We start from the raw sequence: 22,189 nt of genomic DNA, 5'->3' as shown, positions 1-22,189 counted from the left end.
TCAAAATCACGACAAGAAAGGAGGGAGAGGTCATTTACCAGAAGAAGTAGCAGAGTATTACCTTCGGCTTTGTTAGCATGATCACGGTACCCGACGAACTGTGTACCGAAACGGATGAACTCCTTAATCAAAGGCTGACACAGAAAGGTAGAGAAAGAAAGCATCAATATAGCAAAAAGCTCGACAGCAAAAAGCAAAAAAGAAGTGAAAAACAAAGAGTCGATAGCATCGAAAAGTACTTTGCACAAAAGAGGAGAAATGAGAAACTTACGTCATCCAGAGGAGGAGTTGTGAGGTCACCAAGTTGGAGGGCAAGCTCCTTGGTTGGCTCGACCCTTGCCCTCTTCGGTGAAGGGGCACGGGGGCTTGCAGGTGGAGTTGGATGCTCAATATTTTGCTGAGGAGGCGAAGTTTCATCTCCATCAGGCTGAGCTTCAGACACAACTAAAGTACGCGACGTACTCGTTCGAGCAGTCACGTCAATAGGTTGCTCTTCTTCCTCGTCACCACTGCAATAAAAATGGCGACAATATAAGAATCAAGATAGACAAAAACGTCGAGAGCAAAACAATAAAGAGCGATAGAGAACTTACGAACTGACAAAAGCATCCTCGTAAGGGTTGAAAGCTGCTTTCCTTTCGGAAGGACCAGTTTCTTCGGCTTTGGAGGTGCCGGAATCGGTGACTTCATCCCTTTTCCTTTTGTTCCTTGGAGAAACAGCGGAAGGAGGGGAGCGTGTCGAGGTAGTGGCCCCAGACTCGGCTTCTTTTTGAGAGGAAGCCGCGGATTTTTGGGAACCCACAACTTCACTCTCAGGGCGAGAAGTGCCCTGGTTGTCATCATCGACAATGGTACGTTCTTCAATTTCTCCACCTTCAGGAACAGGAGGGAGAGAAACCATAACAGGATCGTTCTGCGAAAAGCAAAAAATGTCGACAAAAAGTTAAAGCAAAAAACGCTAGCAAGATAGTAGTCGACAAAATGCTAAAAATTCGAGAAGACAAAATAGTAGACAAGAGGAAAAATTACCTCGGGAAGGGGATTGGCACCACTATATGGCGTAATGCGGCAAGAGGATGGAATAGTATCCTTCTTGCTGAGGGACAAGATTCTTCGGATAAGTTTCTCCAAATCCTTCAAAGGAAGGTCTTTGGAGATCCTGTCGACGTCTTGTTCACCGGCGTACCTCCAAAGGGGATTTTTGCGAGCCTGAAGAGGCTGCACTCTAATCCTAAGGAAATAGGCGGTGATCTCAATACCCGACAGTTCCTTGCCGCGGGTGTTCTGGAGCTCGTGGATGCGAGTCATCAGCGCTTCTGTCGCCAATTTCTCAGCTTCGGTAGCTTCAGCATCCCAGGAACGGCGGCGAAGGATTTTGGCTCCTCCGTCAAAAGGGGCGATGTTGTCCTCCACTGAATTGGAGCTCTCTTCGTGCACATACAGCCATCTCTTCCGCCAACCTTGGACAGAGTCGGGGAATTTGACGTCGAAGTATTCGATGTCAGAACGAACACAGATAACAACGCCGCCAATGTTGTAGGCGACGTTGTGGGAGCCATTACGGCGGAGGCAGAAGATGTGCTTCCACAGAGCCCAATTAGGTTGGACTCCGAGGAAGCACTCACACAGTGTGATAAAAATCGACACGTGGAGGATGGAATTGGGCGTCAGCTGATGCAGCTGAAGCCCATAGACAAAAAGAAGACCTCGAAGAAACTCATGGATAGGGGGACAAAGACCGCGGATGAGGTGGTCAACGAAACTGACCCGATACTCGATTGGAGGTGAAGGATAGCTCTCCTCCTTGGGGAAGCGGAGCGCGTTCTCCTTCTTGGTGAACCCCAGCTTCTTCAGCAGGTTCATGTCCTGGTTCGAGATCTTGGATCTCTCCCACTCTAGATCTTCGGCGGCCATCTTGGACTCCGGAGTGCTATGTCTGGTCAGACGCGCGCGAGGTGGCATCAATGAGCATGGAGGAGAAAGGTGTGAGCGAGGTTGAGCGCTTGAAGCAATGGGAGCAATGGAGGATTTTGCAGAGGAGAAGCAGAGGTGCGGCGCGAGCAAAAGTATTAAAGGAGGAAGACGATGACTTTATATAGAGGTGCAGTGAATCGACGCACCGTTGGATGAAGAAATTGCGGGATAGATGGTGTACACGTGGACAAGGGGTAAAAAGTAATTTCAGTCAGATGAGAAAGAACAGGAGCTACAGTACGTGCGCCAGAAAAAGTGGAGGACGTGTGTCTCCCACTTGCACGACGTGTCAACTTGAAGAGTAATTTGGGCCCGCAAGGCAGTGAGAAAGCAGTTCTCGTGTTTTCCCGATACAGCGGTCGTGGCTATCGTCAGCAATGATGTCACATTGGCAACAGAAAAATTCGGCTAAAGCAGCTTCATAAGAATGGCGACAGCAGAAGATTGATTGATTATTTCGGGAGCCTATGATCAAATACAAGTTTTTGATCAAATGCTCGGGGGCTACTTTGGAACAATGAAAAAATTCGAGAATGACAAAATAGAAATGGCGAGAGCCTATGATCAAATACAAGAATTTGTTCATAGCCTCGGGGGCTACTCCCATTGGGAGCGCTGTTCGCGCACCCGACAGATATGAAAATTGCGAGAAGGAAGGAAAATATAGCAACGTAAGGCGTTGAGCCTACACCCAAGCACAAGTCCTTGGCTGTAGCCTCGGGGGCTACTCCCATCGGGAACGCTGTTCGCGTGCCCGATGAAATTATAAAAAAAGAGAGAAAAAAAGAAAAGAGTGAGCATATTTCGAGTTATCTAAATAACTCTACATATACTCCCATCGGGAGAGAAATATAAGTCATCCGTTGACTCAATAAAATGTGCTATTCCAGCAGCCGAAAAAGCACTCGACAATATATTCTCAGAGCGCCAAAGTTGCGAACAATCTCTGAATGCCGCAAAACTTTGCGAAGGTAAGACCCCAAATCCGTTTTGTGTGGCGTGGCGCCGTCTCTGACGTCGGTTTGCTACTTTTTTCCGTATCAACAGATACGAAGAAAAATCCTAGCGGATGCGTTAGGTACCCGATAAAATATGACTGGGACTCGACAGAATGGTAAGACCTTAAGCGACACCTGTCGAAGTTTACACCAGTATCCCGAGATCATGTCCAGGGACGTGATCTTGAAGTAGGTTTTTGCGGATTGCCACTAGAGCAGTTAACTAGTACCTGATCCGTCAGATGAACCAGCCCCAACTACCATTATCCATGTACAATATATAAATTCGTATCCAAAGATATAGGTAAAGTTCGGAACTATTGAACAAATATAAAGTTGGGGATTTTCCATGACTCTGCGATTCAAGCAAAATCTTGGGGGCTACTGACATAGGCATCCCCAATGGGCCTGCCGAAGATGGTACCCGGGGTATACTGAAGGCCCACAACCCGAAGGATAAGAAGAATCAGAAGCCCAAGTTGCTAGTTAAGGAAAGCTAGAGTTGTATTAGGATACAATACTTGTAATCTTGCGGGATGAGTTGGAAACCCTCCCGGACTCTGTAACTTGTGTATCACGAATCCCTCGGCTCCGCCTCCTATATAAGTGGGAGTCGAGGGACAAAGAAAGCATCGATTCATGGTCTCACAAACCCTAGTTTTCATATCGTCGAGCACTTTTCGGCTGAAACCTTCAAGATCTACTTGCCCCCTACTTCCAACTAAAACCCTAGTCTACAACCCGTAGGCATTGACAAGTTAATCCCTTGTCATTAGGGGAGATACTTTTTCACCATTACACATTGCACCACACTTTCACACATATCATAGGTCCACATGTAATATTTGGTGGGGTTCCGGTACTCCGGCGGTCGTTCTCCCCCTCCTCCCCCAAAACAGCGGAATGTGTGCCCCGACGGGTCTACCCCCCCCTAGATTTCTCCGCGCGAGGGTGCACCAATGTACTTTTTAATTATTTTAGATTTTTTAGGACATATACACATGGAGAACCAAGACTGGGACACTTTGGCAGATACACCCGCAGCTAGAGCCATTATCACACGATCGAGGGTGTGCCTGATCTACTGGTTAGGGTTAGCTTTATAGTTAGGGCTAGGGTTTAGGGGGTAGATCTAGGGTTTAGGTTCAAGGTAAGGATTTATGGTTAGGTATAGGTTTAAGGTTTAGGGTTAGGGTTTATGATGCATGGTTTTTTAGCTTCGGTGTCAGCACATGTAGTTAATGGTTTAGGGGTCTAGAGGGGTTTAGGGCTCGAAGCCTCCCCAGTTTAGGGTTTAGGGGAGCTAATTTTGCGCCATTACACCTTGCACCACACTTTCACACATATCATAGGTCCACATGCAAGATTTGGTGGGGTTTCGGTGCTCCGGCGGTCGTTCTCCCCCTCCTCCCCCAAAACAGCGGAATGTGTGCCCCGGCGGGTCTACCCCCCTAGATTTCTCCGCGCGAGGGTGCACCAATGTACCTTTTCATTCTTTTAGGTTTGTTTAGGACATATACACATGGAGAACCAAGATTGGGATACTTTGGCACATACACCCGCAGCTAGAGCCATTATCACACGATCAAGGGTGTGCCTTATCTACTGGTTAGGGTTAGCTTTAGAGTTAGGGCTAGGGTTTAGGGGGTAGGGCTAGGGTTTAGGTTCAAGGTAAGGATTTATGGTTAGGTATAGGTTTAGGGTTTAGGGTTAGGGTTTATGATGCATGGTTTTGCAGCTTCGCTGTCAGCACGTGTAGTTAATGGTTTAAGGGTCTAGAGGGCTTTAGGGCTCGAAGCCTCCCCAGTTTAGGGTTTAGGGGAGCTACTTTTACACCATTACACCTTGCACCACACTTTCACACATATCATAGGTCCACATGCAAGATTTGGTGGGGTTCTGGTGCTCCGGTGGTCGTTCTCCCCCTCCTCCCCCAAAATAGCGGAATGTGTGCCCCGGCGGGTCTACCCCCCTAAATTTCTCCGCGCGAGGGTGCACAAATGTACCTTTTCATTCTTTTAGGTTTATTTAGGACATATACACATGGAGAACCAAGATTGGGACCCTTTGGCACATATACAAGCTAGAGCCATTATCACACGATCGAGGGTGTGCCTGGTCTACTGGTTAGAGTTAGGTGTAGGGTTAGGGTTAGGGCTAGGGTTTAGGGTTTAGGGGAGATACTTTTGCACCATTAAACATTGCACCACACTTTCACACATATCATTGGTCCACATGCAAGATTTGGTGGGGTTCCGGTGCTCCGGCGGTCGTTCTCCCCCTCCTCCCCCAAAACAACGGAATGTGTGCCCCGACGGGTCTACCCCCTAGATTTCTCCGCGCGAGGGTGCACCAATGTACTTTTTCATTTTTTTAAGTTTTTTAGGACACATACACATGGAGAACCAAGATTGGGACACTTTGGCACATACACCCGCAGGTAGAGCCATTATCACACGATCGAGGGTGTGCCTGATCTACTGGTTAGGGTTAGCTTTAGAGTTAGGGCTAGGGTTTAGGGGGTAGGGCTAGGGTTTAGGTTCAAGGTAAGTATTTATGGTTAGGTATAGGTTTAGGGTTTAGGGTTAGGGTTAATGATGCATGGTTTTGCAGCTACGGTGTCTGCATGTGTAGTTAATGGTTTAGGGGTCTAGAAGGGTTTAGGGCTCGAAGCCTCCCCAGTTTAGGGTTTAGGGTTTAGGGGAGATACTTTTGCACCATTACACCTTGCACCACACTTTGACACATATCATAGGTCCACATGCAAGATTTGGTGGGGTTCCGGTGCTCCGGCGGTCGTTCTCCCCCTCCTCCCCCAAAACAGCGGAATGTGTGCCCCGGCGGGTCTACCCCCCTAGATTTCTCCGCGCGAGAGTGCACCAATGTAACTTTTCATTCTTTTAGGTTTGTTTAGGACATATACACATGGAGAACCAAAATTGGGACCCTTTGGCACATACACCCGCAGCTAGATCCATTATCACACGATCGAGGGTGTGCCTGATCTACTGGTTAGGGTTAGGTGTAGGGTTAAGGCTAAGGTTTAGGGTTTAGGGGAGATACTTTTGCACTATTACACCTTGCACCACACTTTAATACATATCATAGGTCCACATGCAATATTTAGTGGGGTTTCGGTGCTCCGGCGGTCGTTCTCCCCCTCCTCCCCCAAAACAGCGGAATGTGTGCCCCGGCGGGTCTACCCCCTAGATTTCTCCGCGCGAGGGTGCACCAATGTACCTTTTCATTCTTTTAGGTTTGTTTAGGACATATACACATGGAGAACCAAGATTGGGACACTTTGGCACATACACCCGCAGCTAGAGCCATTATCACACGATCGAGGGTGTGCCTGATCTACTGGTTATAGGGTTAGCTTTAGAGTTAGGGCTAGGGTTTAGGGGGTAGGGCTAGGGTTTAGGTTCAAGGTAAGGATTTATGGTTAGGTATAGGTTTAGGGTTTAGGGTTAGGGTTTATGATGCATGGTTTTGCAGCTTCAGTGTCATCACGTGTAGTTAATGGTTTAGGGGTCTAGAGGGGTTTAGGGCTCGAAGCCTCCCCAGTTTAGGGTTTAGGGTTCCGGGGAGCTACTTTTGCACATTTACACCTTGCACCACACTTTGACACATATCATATGTCCACATGCAAGATTTGGTGGGGTTCCGGTGTTCCGGCGGTCGTTCTCCCCCTTCCCCCAAAAACAGCGGTATGTGTGCCCCGGTGGGTCTACCCCCTAGATCTATTGGTTAGGGTTAGGTTTAGGATTAGGGCTAGGTTAATGGGTTAGGATTTAGGGTTAGGGTTTAGGGTTAGGGTTATGATTTAGGGTTATGGTTAATGTTAGTGATTCCGGTGCTCCGGCGGTCATTCTCCCCTCTCCCCACCGAAAACAGCGGTTTGTGTGCCCCGACGGGTCCCCTAGATTTCTCCGCGCGTGGTGAACCGGATTGAATCAGACATTTCTTGAAAAGCATGACACATATAGTATTAAATAATACACATTTTGAAAAACAAGTTTAATATAATTTACAAATAAAACTTAATGTTATTGATAATTAAAATGGAGAAAAAAACTTTGCCGTGCGTAAGCGCATGGCAAAGAATGCTGCCGCACGGCAAAGATGCCTTTGCGCACGGCAAAGGCCCAGCCGCACGGCAAAGAGGCTCGCACGACGCAGTTGCCGATAAGGCAACCCACCTGGTCGGCCATCACCACACAAACGCTTCCCTCAATCTCGCATCTCGCACACGACGCCGCCGCCTCTCCCTCACGCCGCCACCTACCACGCCGGCACGGCCACCAGCCACGCACGCCCTACACGCCCTGCACGTACGCACGCCGCCGCCTCTCCCCCGCCGCTGCTACTCCCCGCCCCGCTCCCCCCGTTGTTGTTGTGCCCCCACGGTCGCCCGCACCGCCACTGCTGCTCGCCACCATGGCCAGCGCGGCCGAGCTCGGGATCTAGGGCCGCCACCCCTACGCCACGCCTTGCCCCTACCCCTCCCTTCTCGCCGCCACCGAGATCTTGGTCGGCTGTCCGTCGCCTCGGCCGCTCCCATCCTCCAACCATTCCGGCTGCTAGCTGCCTCCCCTCCTCCGGCCACTAAGCCCGCAGGTAAGACACCCCCGGTAGCTAATTGTGTTGTAGTATGCATGCTATTTCTTGTAGTATTTAGGGTAGCTAAAATATCCATGCTAATTGTTGTAGTATTTAGGGTATTTAGAAATGGGATTTAGGGCACAATAATTAGAACTAGTTTATTTATAATAGTGTTTTCATGTTTTAGTATTTAGGTTGTTTTATAGCATATACCTCTTACGGAAAGAAAAAGGCCCCTAGTTAATTTAGTATAGAAATGTGCTGCAAGAAATTTTAAGTAAAAGTGGTCAAACAAATTAATTTTTCGCACTTTAATTCTTTATGTTGAAGTAATATTGTTATACCACTATTGTAAAAAAGTCGTGTTCACTTGCATGAATATTTTATTTCTCGGTATGCAGGTGATGCTTCGAGGTGGACACGGGGGGGCGACGTCGCAGGGGTGTTTGATGGGGGGCGGCGTCCCGGATCTTCTTCGGCGATTCTCTCATGCGTCTAGGGTATAAATCTCCCTACATGTTCCTAGGTTTTTCCTTGTGTCTAGATCACCAAGTCTGTCGCGATACATAGGCATCTCTTCCCTACCGTAAGGGTCACGCGGATAAATATGCATTAGTGGTCTCGCATATTATGAACCATAACTCTTACGGCATTTATCGGGACAGCCGGCGGATGCATAGTTGGGTACGTTCTCCCTGCTCTACCCCGACCCGAGACAGGATTTTGGTAGTGCCTCCCCGTTGTTCTTCGGATGCACACCCCTCTCGGCTTTTTGCCGAGACGTGTATCGGGAGAGCAGCGGGTAGGTGCTGCCAAAATTCTGTCTCGGATCGGGGTAGAGCTGGGAGAACGTACTCAATCTACGGATCCGGCGGCTGCTAGGAGCCCACCTAGTAGAGTTTCAGGTTGATGCACGCGTAAAAAAAATAAAGATATGATGCATTTATTTCCTATTTCATATATAAATGCTATGTTTGTTTGTTTTGTTGCTGATTAGAGGATGGAAAATCGTAGCTGGATGTACGATGGCAGAATCAGTCAGTGGAACTATACTGATGAATGGGCAGAAAAGACCGAGCAGTTTGTGGATAGGGCGTTTGCCATCCCTAGCAGACCTATAAGAGTTTGGTGCCCTTGTAGTAAGTGCGCTAACCAAAAGGCACAGGACAAGGAAACTATGAGTATGCACCTGATCAAGTTTGGGTTCACACCGTCCTACAAGATTTGGACTTACCATGGAGAAAAGGCAAAGAAACGTGCTAGGAAGGAGGTGCGGCAGATTCAACATAGGGGGGAATATGACACTGGTTTTGATAGGTGCTTAGAAAACTTGGCTAATGGTAATGTGCCTGAAAGCCCTTGATGGCGTGTAACTCACATGTTCGTTGGGAACCCCAAGAGGAAGGTATGATGCGCACAGCAGCAAGTTTTCCCTCAGAAAGAAACCAAGGTTTATCGAACCAGGAGGAGCCAAGAAGCACGTTGAAGGTTGATGGCGGCGGGATGTAGTGCGGCGCAACACCAGGGATTCCGGCGCCAACGTGGAACCTGCACAACACAACCAAAGTACTTTGCCCCAACGAAACAGTGAGGTTGTCAATCTCACCGGCTTGCTGTAACAAAGGATTAACCGTATTGTGTGGAAGATGATTGTTTGCAGAAAACAGTAGAACAAGTATTGCAGTAGATTGTATTTCAGTAAAGAGAATTGGACCGGGGTCCACAGTTCACTAGAGGTGTCTCTCCCATAAGACAAACAGCATGTTGGGTGAACAAATTACAGTTGGGCAATTGACAAATAAAGAGAGCATGACCATGCACATACATATCATGATGAGTATAGTGAGATTTAATTGGGCATTACGACAAAGTACATAGACCGCCATCCAACTGCATCTATGCCTAAAAAGTCCACCTTCAGGTTATCATCCGAACCCCCTCCAGTATTAAGTTGCAAAGCAACAGACAATTGCATTAAGTATGGTGCGTAATGTAATCAACAACTACATCCTTAGACATAGCATCAATGTTTTATCCCTAGTGGCAACAGCACAACACAACCTTAGAACTTTACATCCTTGTCCCAGGTGTCAATGCAGGCATGAACCCACTATCGAGCATAAGTACTCCCTCTTGGAGTTACAAGCATCTACTTGGCCAGAGCATCTACTAGTAACGGAAAGCATGCAAGATCATAAACAACACGTAGATATAACTTTGATAATCAACATAACAAGTATTCTCTATTCATCGGATCCCAACAAACGCAACATATAGAATTACAAATAGATGATCTTGATCATGTTAGGCAGCTCACAAGATCCGACAATGATAGCACAATGGGGAGAAGACAACCATCTAGCTACTGCTATGGACCCATAGTCCAGGGGTAGACTACTCACACATCACACCGGAGGCGACCATGGCGGCGTAGAGTCCTCCGGGAGATGATTCCCCTCTCCGGCAGGGTGCCGGAGGCGATCTCCTGGATCCCCCGAGATGGGATCGGCGTTGGCGGCGTCTCTGGAAGGTTTTCCGTATCGTGGCTCTCGGTGACGGGGGTTTCGTCACGGAGGCTTTAAGTAGGCGGAAGGGTAGGTCAAGAGGCGGCACGGGGGCCCCGGACCACGTGCCGGCGCGGCCGGGGGTGGGCCGCGCCGCCCTAGGGTTTGGGCGCCCTGTGGCCCCACTTCGTTTCATCTTCGGACTTGGAAGCTTCGTGGAAAAATAGGCCCCTGGGCTTTGATTTCGTCCAATTCCGAGAATATTTCCTTACTAGGATTTCTGAAACCAAAAACAGCAGAAAACAGCAACTGGCACTTCGGCATCTTGTTAATAGGTTAGTTCCAGAAAATGCACGAATATGACATAAAGTGTGCATAAAACATGTAGATAACATCAATAATGTGGCATGGAACATAAGAAATTATCGATACGTCGGAGACGTATCAGCATCCCCAAGCTTAGTTCTGCTCGTCCCGAGCAGGTAAAACGATAACACGAGATAATTTACGGAGTGACATGCCATCATAATCTTGATCATACTATTTGTAAAGCATATGTAGTGAATGCAGCGATCAAAACAATGTATATGACATGAGTAAACAAGTGAATCATAAAGCAAAGACTTTTCATGAATAGCACTTCAAGACAAGCATCAATTAAGTCTTGCATAAGAGTTAACTCATAAAGCAATAATTCAAAGTAAAGGTATTGAAGCAACACAAAAGAAGATTAAGTTTCAGCGATTGCTTTCAACTTGTAACATGTATATCTCATGGATATTGTCAACATAGAGTAATATAATAAGTGCAATAAGCAAGTATGTAGGAATCAATGCATAGTCCACACAAGTGTTTGCTTCTTGAGATGGAGAGAAATAGGTGAACTGACTCAACATTGAAAGTAAAAGAATGGTCCTCCATAGAGGAAAAGCATCGATTGCTATATTTGTGCTAGAGCTTTGATTTTGAAAACATGAAACAATTTTGTCAACGGTAGTAATAAAGCATATGCATCATGTAAATTATATCTTATAAGTTGCAAGCCTCATGCATAGTGTACTAATAGTGCCCGCACCTTGTCCTAATTAGCTTGGACTACCGGATCATCACAATGCACTGTTTTAACCAAGTGTCACAAAGGGGTACCTCTATGCCGCCTGTACAAAGGTCTAAGGAGAAAGCTCGCATTGGATTTCTCGCTATTGATTATTCTTCAACTTAGACATCCATACCGGGACAACATAGACAACAGATTATGGACTCCTCTTTTATGCATAAGCATATAACAACAATTAATAATATTCTCATTTGAGATTGAGGATATATGTCCAAAACTGAAACTTCCACCATGGATCATGGCTTTAGTTAGCGGCCCAATGTTCTTCTCTAACAATATGCATGCTTAACCATAAGGTGGTAGATCTCTCTTACTTCAGACAAGACGAACATGCATAGCAACTCACATGAAATTCAACAAAGAGTAGTTGATGGCGTCCCCAGTAAACATGGTTATCGCACAACAAGCAACTTAATAAGAGATAAAGTGCATAATTACATATTCAATACCACAATAGTTTTTAAGCTATTTGTCCCATGAGCTATATATTGCAAAGGTGAATGATGGAATTTTAAAGGTAGCACTCAAGCAATTTACTTTGGAATGGCGGAAAATACCATGTAGTAGGTAGGTATGGTGGACACAAATGGCATAGTGGTTGGCTCAAGTATTTTGGATGCATGAGAAGTATTCCCTCTCGATACAAGGTTTAGGCTAGCAAGGCTTATTTGAAACAAACACAAGGATGAACCGGTGCAGCAAAACTCACATAAAAGACATATTGAAAACATTATAAGACTCTACACCGTCTTCCTTGTTGTTCAAACTCAATACTAGAAATTATCTAGACCTTAGAGAAACCAAATATGCAAACCAAATTTTAGCATGCTCTATGTATTTCTTCATTAATGGGTGCAAAGCATATGATGCAAGAGCTTAATCATGAGCACAACAATTGCCAAGTATCACATTACCCAAGACATTTATAGCAATTACTACATGTATCATTTTCCAATTCCAACCATATAACAATTTAACGAAGGAGAAACTTCGCCATGAATACTATGAGTAGAAACCAAGGACATACTTGTCCATATGCTACAGCGGAGCGTGTCTCTCTCCCATAAAGTGAATGCTAGGATCCATTTTATTCAAACAAAACAAAAAACAAAAACAAACCGACGCTCCAAGCAAAGCACATAAGATGTGATGGAATAAAAATATAGTTTCAGGGGAGGAACCTGATAATGTTGTTGATGAAGAAGGGGATGCCTTGGGCATCCCCAAGCTTAGACGCTTGAGTCTTCTTGATATATGCAGGGGTGAACCACCGGGGCATCCCCAAGCTTAGAGCTTTCACTCTCCTTGATCATGTTGCATCATACTCCTCTCTTGATCCTTGAAAACTTCCTCCACACCAAACTCGAAACAACTCATTAGAGGGTTAGTGCACAATAAAAATTAACATATTCAGAGGTGACACAATCATTCTTAACACTTCTGGACATTGCATAATGCTACTGGACATTAGTGGATCAAAGAAATTCATCCAACATAGCAAAAGAGGCAATGCGAAATAAAAGGCAGAATCTGTCAAAACAGAACAGTTCGTATTGACGAATTTTAAAATGGCACCAGACTTGCTCAAATGAAAATGCCCAAATTGAATGAAAGTTGCGTACATATCTGAGGATCATGCACGTAAATTGGCTTAATTTTCTGAGCTACCTACAGGGAGGTAGACCCAGATTCGTGACAGCAAAGAAATCTGGAACTGCGCAGTAATCCAAATCTAGTACTTACTTTTCTATCAAAGACTTTACTTGGCACAACAAAACACTAAACTAAGATAAGGAGAGGTTGCTACAGTAGTAAACAACTTCCAAGACACAAAATAAAAACAAAGTACTGTAGGTAAAAACATGGGTTGTCTCCCATAAGCGCTTTTCTTTAACGCCTTTCAGCTAGGCGCAGAAAGTGTGTATCAAGTATTATCAAGAGACGAAGTGTCAACATCATAATTTGTTTTAATAATAGAATCAAAAGGTAACTTCATTCTCTTTCTAGGGAAGTGTTCCATACCTTTCTTGAGAGGAAATTGATATTTTATATTACCTTCCTTCATATCAATAATAGCACCAACAGTTCGAAGAAAAGGTCTTCCCAATATAATGGGACAAGATGCATTGCATTCAATATCCAAGACAACAAAATCAACGGGGACAAGGTTATTGTTAACGGTAATGCGAACATTATCAACTTTCCCCAAAGGTCTCTTTGTAGAATGATCAGCAAGATTAACATCCAAATAACAATTTTTCAACGGTGGCAAGTCAAGCATATCATAAATTTTCTTAGGCATAACCGAAATACTTGCACCAAGATCACATAAAGCATTACAATCAAAATCTTTAACCTTCATCTTAATGATGGGCTCCCAACCATCCTCTAGCTTTTTAGGAATAGAGGCTTCGCGCTCTAGTTTCTCTTCTCTAGCTTTTATGAGAGCATTTGTAATATGATGCGTGAAAGCCAAATTTATAGCACTAGCATTAGGACTTTTAGCAAGTTTTTGCAAGAACTTTATAAATTCAGAGATGTGGCAATCATCAAATTTCAAACCATTATAATCTAAAGCAATGGGATCATCATCCCCAATGTTGGAAAAAATTTCAGCAGCTTTATCACAGGCAGTTTCAGCAGTTTTAGCAGTTTCAGGCAGTTTCTCGCGCTTTGCATTAGAAGTGGAAACATTGCTAACACCAATTCTTTTATTATTATTAGTAGAAGGTGCAGCAACATGTGTAGCATTAGCATTACTAGTGGTGGTAATAGTCCAAACTTTAGCTATATTCTTCTCTTTAGCTAGTTTTTCATTTTCTTCTCTATCCCACCTAGCACGCAGTTCAGCCATTAATCTTATATTCTCATTAATTCTAACTTGGATGGCATTTGCTGTAGTAACAATTTTATTATGATGATTCTCATTAGGCATAACTTTCGATTTCAAAAGATCAACATCAGCAGCAAGACTATCGACTTTAGAAGCAAGTATATCAATTTTCCCAAGCTTTTCTTCAACAGATTTGTTAAAAGCAGTTTGTGTACTAATAAATTCTTTAAGCATGGCTTCAAGTCCAGGGGGTGAACTCCTATTATTATTGTAAGAATTCCCATAAGAATTACCATAGCCGTTGCCATTATTATAAGGATATGGCCTATAGTTGTTACTTGAATTGTTCCGGTAAGCATTGTTGTTGAAATTATTATTTTTAATGAAGTTCACATCAACATGTTCTTCTTGTGCAACCAATGAAGCTAATGGAACATTACTAGGATCAATATTAGTCCTATCATTCACAAGCATAGACATAATAGCATCAATCTTATCACTCAAGGAAGAGGTTTCTTCGACAGAATTTACCTTCTTACCTTGTGGAGCTCTTTCCGTGTGCCATTCAGAGTAGTTGATCATCATATTATCAAGAAGCTTTGTTGCTTCACCAAGAGTGATGGACATAAAGGTACCTCCAGCAGCTGAATCCAATAAATTCCGTGAAGAAAAATTTAGTCCTGCATAGAAGGTTTGGATGATCATCCAAGTAGTCAGTCCATGGGTTGGGCAATTTTTAACCAGAGATTTCATTCTTTCCCAAGCTTGAGCAACATGTTCAGTATCTAATTGTTTAAAATTCATTATGCTACTCCTCAAAGATATAATTTTAGCAGGGGGATAATATCTACCAATAAAAGCATCCTTGCATTTAGTCCATGAATCAATACTATTCTTAGGCAGAGATAGCAACCAATCTTTAGCTCTTCCTCTTAATGAGAAAGGGAACAATTTTAGTTTAATAATATCACCATCTACATCTTTATATTTTTGCATTTCACATAGTTCAACAAAATTATTAAGATGGGCAGCAGCATCATCAGAACTAACACCAGAAAATTGCTCTCGCATAACAAGATTCAGTAAAGTAGGTTTAATTTCAAAGAATTCTGCTGTAGTAGAAGGTGGAGCAATAGGTGTGCATAAGAAATCATTATTATTTGTGGTTGTAAAGTCACACAACTTAGTATTTTCAGCGTTGGCCATTTTAGCAACAGTAAATAAAGCAAACTAGATAAAGTAAATGCAAGTAAACTAAATTTTTTTTTGTGTTTTTGATATAGCAAACAAGATAGCAAACAAAGTAAAACTAGCAACTAATTTTTTTGTATTTTGATTTAGTGCAGCAAACAAAGTAGTAAATAAAACTAAGCAAGACAAAAACAAAGTAAAGAGATTGAGAAGTGGAGACTCCCCTTGCAGCGTGTCTTGATCTCCCCGGCAACGGCGCCAGAAAATACTTGATGCTGTCCAGGACTGGCGCGGGGTTGACGAGGGAGGAAATCCCTGTGGTGTAGCTTTCTGGTCCCCGGCAACGGCGCCAGAAAATATGCTTGATGGCGTGTAACTCACACGTTCGTTGGGAACCCCAAGAGGAAGGTATGATGCGCACAGCAGCAAGTTTTCCCTCAGAAAGAAACCAAGGTTTATCGAACCAGGAGGAGCCAAGAAGCACGTTGAAGGTTGATGGCGGCGGGATGTAGTGCGGCGCAACACCAGGGATTCCGGCGCCAACGTGGAACCTGCACAACACAACCAAAGTACTTTGCCCCAACGAAACAGTGAGGTTGTCAATCTCACCGGCTTGCTGTAACAAAGGATTAACCGTATTGTGTGGAAGATGATTGTTTGCAGAAAACAGTAGAACAAGTATTGCAGTAGATTGTATTTCAGTAAAGAGAATTGGACCGGGTCCACAGTTCACTAGAGGTGTCTCTCCCATAAGACAAACAGCATGTTGGGTGAACAAATTACAGTTGGGCAATTGACAAATAAAGAGAGCATGACCATGCACATACATATCATGATGAGTATAGTGAGATTTAATTGGGCATTACGACAAAGTACATAGACCGCCATCCAACTGCATCTATGCCTAAAAAGTCCACCTTCAGGTTATCATCCGAACCCCCTCCAGTATTAAGTTGCAAAGCAACAGACAATTGCATTAAGTATGGTGCGTAATGTAATCAACAACTACATCCTTAGACATAGCATCAATGTTTTATCCCTAGTGGCAACAGCACAACACAACCTTAGAACTTTCTCACATGTCCCGGTGTCAATGCAGGCATGAACCCACTATCGAGCATAAGTACTCCCTCTTGGAGTTACAAGCATCTACTTGGCCAGAGCATCTACTAGTAACGGAAAGCATGCAAGATCATAAACAACACGTAGATATAACTTTGATAATCAACATAACAAGTATTCTCTATTCATCGGATCCCAACAAACGCAACATATAGAATTACAGATAGATGATCTTGATCATGTTAGGCAGCTCACAAGATCCGACAATGATAGCACAATGGGGAGAAGACAACCATCTAGCTACTGCTATGGACCCATAGTCCAGGGGTAGACTACTCACACATCACACCGGAGGCGACCATGGCGGCGTAGAGTCCTCCGGGAGATGATTCCCCTCTCCGGCAGGGTGCCGGAGGTGATCTCCTGGATCCCCCGAGATGGGATCGGCGTTGGCGGCGTCTCTGGAAGGTTTTCCGTATCGTGGCTCTCGGTACTGGGGGTTTCGTCACGGAGGCTTTAAGTAGGCGGAAGGGTAGGTCAAGAGGCGGCACAGGGGCCCCAGACCACAGGCCGGCGCGGCCAGGGGGTGGGCCGCGCCGCCCTAGGGTTTGGGCGCCCTGTGGCCCCACTTCGTTTCGTCTTCGGACTTCTGGAAGCTTCGTGGAAAAATAGGCCCCTGGGCTTTGATTTCGTCCAATTCCGAGAATATTTCCTTACTAGGATTTCTGAAACCAAAAACAGAAAATGAAGAATCGGCACTTCGGCATCTTGTTAATAGGTTAGTTCCAGAAAATGCACGAATATGACATAAAGTGTGCATAAAACATGTAGATAACATCAATAATGTGGCATGGAACATAAGAAATTATCGATACGTCGGAGACGTATCAGCCCTCATGTAGAGGCGGAGACACCTCAGGATGCGGAGACAAGTGAGGACCCGGAGGAAAACACAAATGAGTATTATGAGGCTCTGTTTGCTTCGCAGAAACCCCTACATGAAAATACAGAGGTTACCCAACTAGATGCCATCGCTTGCCTTATGGCCTTGAAGTGCCATAGGAACTTGTGCAGAGATGGGTTCGATGAACTTCTGGTCGTCGTAGGCAGCATTCTGCCGAAAGGGCACCTCTTGCCGCAAAACTTCTACTATTCGACCAAATTGCTCAGTGACCTTAAGATGTCATCTCAGCAGATACACGCTTGTCCAAAGGGATGCATGCTATTCAGAGAGGAGCACACTGACACAAATTATTGCATCAAATGCAATTCCTCTAGGTACTTTGAGGTAGACCGAAATGGTGATGGTCAGAAGAGGCAGACCATGATTGCCAAGAATATCCTCCGCTATCTTCCAGTCCTACCGAGGATCCAGCGGCTCTTCATGACCGAGGATACTGCCCAGCAGATGAGGTGGGCCGTGGAAGGAAACAGATACACCGACAAGATGATACATCTGTCGGATGGTAGTGCATGGAAGAACTTTGTCAAGAAATTTCCAATGAAAGCAGGTGACCCGAGGAGCGTAGTAGTTGCGATATCAACCGATGGGTTCAATCCATATGGTATGTCGGCTGTAGTATACAGTTGTTGGCCAGTGTTTGTTATTCCCATGAACCTCCCCCTGGCGTCTGCATGAGATCAAAGAACATGTTTGTGTCGATGATAATCCCAGGGCCCAAATACCCGGGTAAGAACATGAATGTGTACCTCGAACCGTTGGTGGATGACTTGGTTCGTGGCTGGGAAGGTCGCGGGATCCGAAAATATGACACATCAAAGAATGAGTACTTTGATATGTATGTGTGGTACCACACGTCCCTGCATGACCTGCCAGCATGTGCTTTGTTTTGCGGGTGGTGTACAAATGGGAAATGGCCTTGCCCACAGTGCAGACATGCCGTGACTTTCTTCTGGCTAAACAAGGGAGGTAAGTATTCATGCTTTGATGAAGCTCGACAGTTCCTTGAGCGGAGGCATGGATACAGAAGTGATGTAAAGAGTCTCAACAAAGGCCTTGTTGTCCGTGGCCCGAAGCCAATTCTGAAGACCGAAACGTAAATCAAGGCCGAGTTAGATGCTCTTCAGCCTTGCCCTGATGGGAATGGTTTCTTGGGATATGGGGAGACACACCAATGGACTCACAAGCCGTGCTTATGGAAGCTCCCTTACTTTGAGTTTCTCGAGCTCCCGCATAACAATGATGTAATGCACACCGAGAAGAATATCAGTGAAGCCATTTGGAACACGATTGTGGACACTGAGAAGACGAAGGTAACATAAAGGCTCGAATTGATCAAGAAATGTGGTGCGATAGGCCGGAGTTGAACATGCAGCCACCTCATGGTGCCAAAAAACTTGGACTAAGCCACACGCTCCGTTCTGCCTCACAAAGGCCCAAAAAAGGGAGGTCTTCCAATGGATGAAGGACTCCTTGTTTTTCCCTGATGGGTTCGCAGCCAACTGGATGAGGGGTCTGAACATTGAAACGTTGCGAGTACAAGGACTGAAGAGTCATGACTACCACATATGGCTTGAGCGGATAATGCCGGTGATGATTCGAGGCTATGTCCCTGAGAAGACTTGGCGAGTGCTAGCGAGGTTGAGTTTTTTCTTCCGCCAAATTTGTGCTAGGGAGTTAGACACTAAGGTGATTGAGAAGCTGGATAAAGAGGCACCCGTGTTGCTTTGCGATCTAGAGAAGATCTTTCCTCCAGGGTTCTTTAATCCGATACAACATATGATCATGCACCTCTCGGAGGAATGCTTAAAGGGGGGCCGAAGTGGGGCCGTTGGCAGTTTGGTCCCGAGAGATAAACACAAAAGCTTCGTCAAATGACTGGCAATAAATGCAATCTCGAAGCATCCATAGCCGAGGCAGTCCTAAACGTGGAGGTGGCAAACTTCACCACTAAGGACTATGATCCCAACATTCCCACAAAGCACAACCCGGTCCTCCGTTACAATGCCGCCAACAATGAAGAAGTACCCAAGCTTAGCATCTTCGTGGGGCTTGGTGGCAAGTCAAGTGGCTCGAAGCCATATAGAACGGACCTACATGAGCGGACCTTGATCCACTCGTATGTCTTAAACACCATGGTCGAAGTGAAGCCGTACATCGAGTAAGTGCGAACCATTTAGTTATTCGCAAACATTCACGTCCTTGATCCACTCGTATGTTCGTGGCTAACTCTTCCTCTTTTTATCGGTATAGGCAATTCAAGGCTATACATTGGAAGAATACCCACAGGGAGCCAACCCCGGAAGAATCTAAGCAAATTTTCGATAAGGGCGGCGGTTTCGGTTTCAGTAGCTGGTTCTGTAATTTGGTACTATTCTATCCAAATTAGCTAGCACTTCCGACATTTATCGGTCATTTCTCGTTCTAAACTTCTGTTGCCTGCCAAAACCCACCGGCGAGCAGCGACGAGCAACACGAAGAGCCGGGAGGCTCCCAGGACTGCTGGTGGGCCCTGGTCCCTCGGGCGACGGCCCGCAATGCTCCGGCACACGTCCTAGCTGGTGCAAGGGCGTGCCACCTGACCTATACCTGGTCAGGAAGGTGATGGATTGCTTCGATTAATTTCCTGCATGGCAGACACGTAAACATTAAATTCGAGCCTCGATCGGCTCTCAGGTTATCCTGTGAATCGGCTCAAGGAGCCGATCCACCCATGATTCGTATTGGATCTACGATAACATGGTGGTCCTGCTTGATCAATACTAAGTTAAAACAATCTACGACGATTTAGGGTTTTCACCACATAACCGGAACGTCCTACACGTAGTTGAGCCTGGCAAATACGAAAGATAACAGAAAACCAACCCTAGAAAAGGCCTAAAAACCAACATAGAGTTGATTCCCGGATCATCTCCTTTATGATCGGCTAACCGTACCTTACGCACTACTGGATCATTCAACCCGTTTGCAAGGCCTAACCATATGGTATCAAACTAATCCTTGAAGAACAAGGAACAACCGTAACAGATCAAATCTACTAAATAAAGACTAAGCAAGATGCTGCCCTTACACCTAAGATAGGTGCAAAGGCAGCTAGATATTTAGGGATAGCATAACTAAGCGAAAACATCAAGAAAGTATCGATGCTAGCCCTAACACATCTATGATAAGGGTGTTACTCGCCATCAATAAGGCTTCAGTACGAGCAACACAAACAACGAATAAACACGATGCTGCTGAGATCGCTAGATGCGATCTGGGCAGCATGACGCTTACCCGGAAGAAACCCTCGAAACAAGGGGTGGCGATGCCCCTAGATTGGTTTGTTGTGAACGTGATCGTCCTCCTTTCTCAATAACCCTAGGTACATATTTATAGTCCGTGGACTTTCTATTTTAGGAATAAACCTAACTTCGTACGAACTAACTCTATCTCTTAATTCTAAATCTACCATAATGTACAGATACACAGGCAATCTAGCCCAAACTCTCGTACAAGGCCGATTCATATATATTTTACGTGCATATCCTCTAAGCCCATCTCAATCGCGGCCCACCTTCTGACTTGGTTAAAATCTGGCGATAACACATGCCCCCTGGTTTTGGTAATGATAATTCCAAAACCACTCTGTTTTTTCTTCGTCGGGTCACGTCGTGGCAGAGCAGAACCGCCACAGTATCCTTTCATCATGATGCCTTGCCTTCTCAACTTCTCTGCACGATTTGACAGTTTTGGCACCACCTCCTCGGAAACCGCTGCAGCATTGAATCATCCCCACTATATCCCCTTTATTTAACCGCATCGAGCAGTTCGCCTCTTCATCCTCTTGCTCCGCACTAGCCATCGAAAAAGCCCCTCCTCTGGAACCATGTCTTCCTCTTCCTCCTCTGCCTCATCGGGTCTTTCCTTCCAGTCCTCCTCCTCCAGCGAGCCGATGCCGGAGTACGACCAGATGGCGGCGTACGACAAGCACGCTCCCGAGCATTGGGACGAGAGGGAGTGGGACTTCACCGTCAGGGCAGACGACGCACCCCTGACCGTCGTCGGGTCAGATGACGACTTACCCCTGACCGACGGGGAGGACGACCTCCGGTTCCTCGTCGACGGGGAATTGGAGGTGGAGAGCGAGGACGACCTCTTCTCCTGGGCTAGCTTCACCTCCTCCGACGAGGAGGAGGAAGAGGAGGATGACACCTCCTCCGACGAGTACCCGCCGGCGAAGCGCTTCCACGCCGGGTCGGAGGATGACGACGACGACGACGAGGAGGAAGAAGAAGCTCCTGCCGAGGGCTACGGCAGCAGCGACGAGGACCTCGCCGGCAGCAGCGCTGATGGCAGCTACGACGGCGACGACGAGGGCAGCGACGGCCCTTAGATTAGAATCTACTAGAATAGGACTAGTAGTAGTAGATTAAGTAGTAGATCCTTCTTTTGTTCTTCCTTCTGTGAGCAATCGGCTCTTCTTTGTAAAAAGCCCTCTTTATCAATAAAGAATATTTTCATGTTGATTTTGCCGATTGTCAAACTAGGTCAACGCTCAAAGAGCCGATGGCAACGCATCGGTCCTTAACCATAAAACGCGAGTAAAGCCAAACTCAGTTGCCTATTCAAACGGTAACCTGCGACCCTTGTCTGAGGGAACAAACTCAGATCCCCAAATCGCCCGTCGAACAGATTCAACTCACAGTCACGCGAATCCCAGATCCCAATCGTGCAGATTCAACTCCGCAGCGAATCAAATGGCGGAATCATCCAGCGCCAACGCCAGGGTCTCTGGCCTGAAAGTAATCCTTAACCGCTCCTCGCCAACTGAGCATAGTGTTAGAATTAACAGCAAAACATCTGAATTAATGCCCTATTTCACCATTAATTTTAGGTATCAGACATTCTGTTGCCGCACCCTTCTCTTCCAAATTCTCTTTGCCTTGGCCCTCGTTCTGTCGAGAG

Source organism: Lolium perenne, chromosome 7 (genome assembly GCF_019359855.2).
Source record: "Lolium perenne isolate Kyuss_39 chromosome 7, Kyuss_2.0, whole genome shotgun sequence".
In the NCBI taxonomy this organism is placed as follows: domain Eukaryota; kingdom Viridiplantae; phylum Streptophyta; class Magnoliopsida; order Poales; family Poaceae; genus Lolium; species Lolium perenne.
This window is presented reverse-complemented; position numbering follows the sequence as displayed.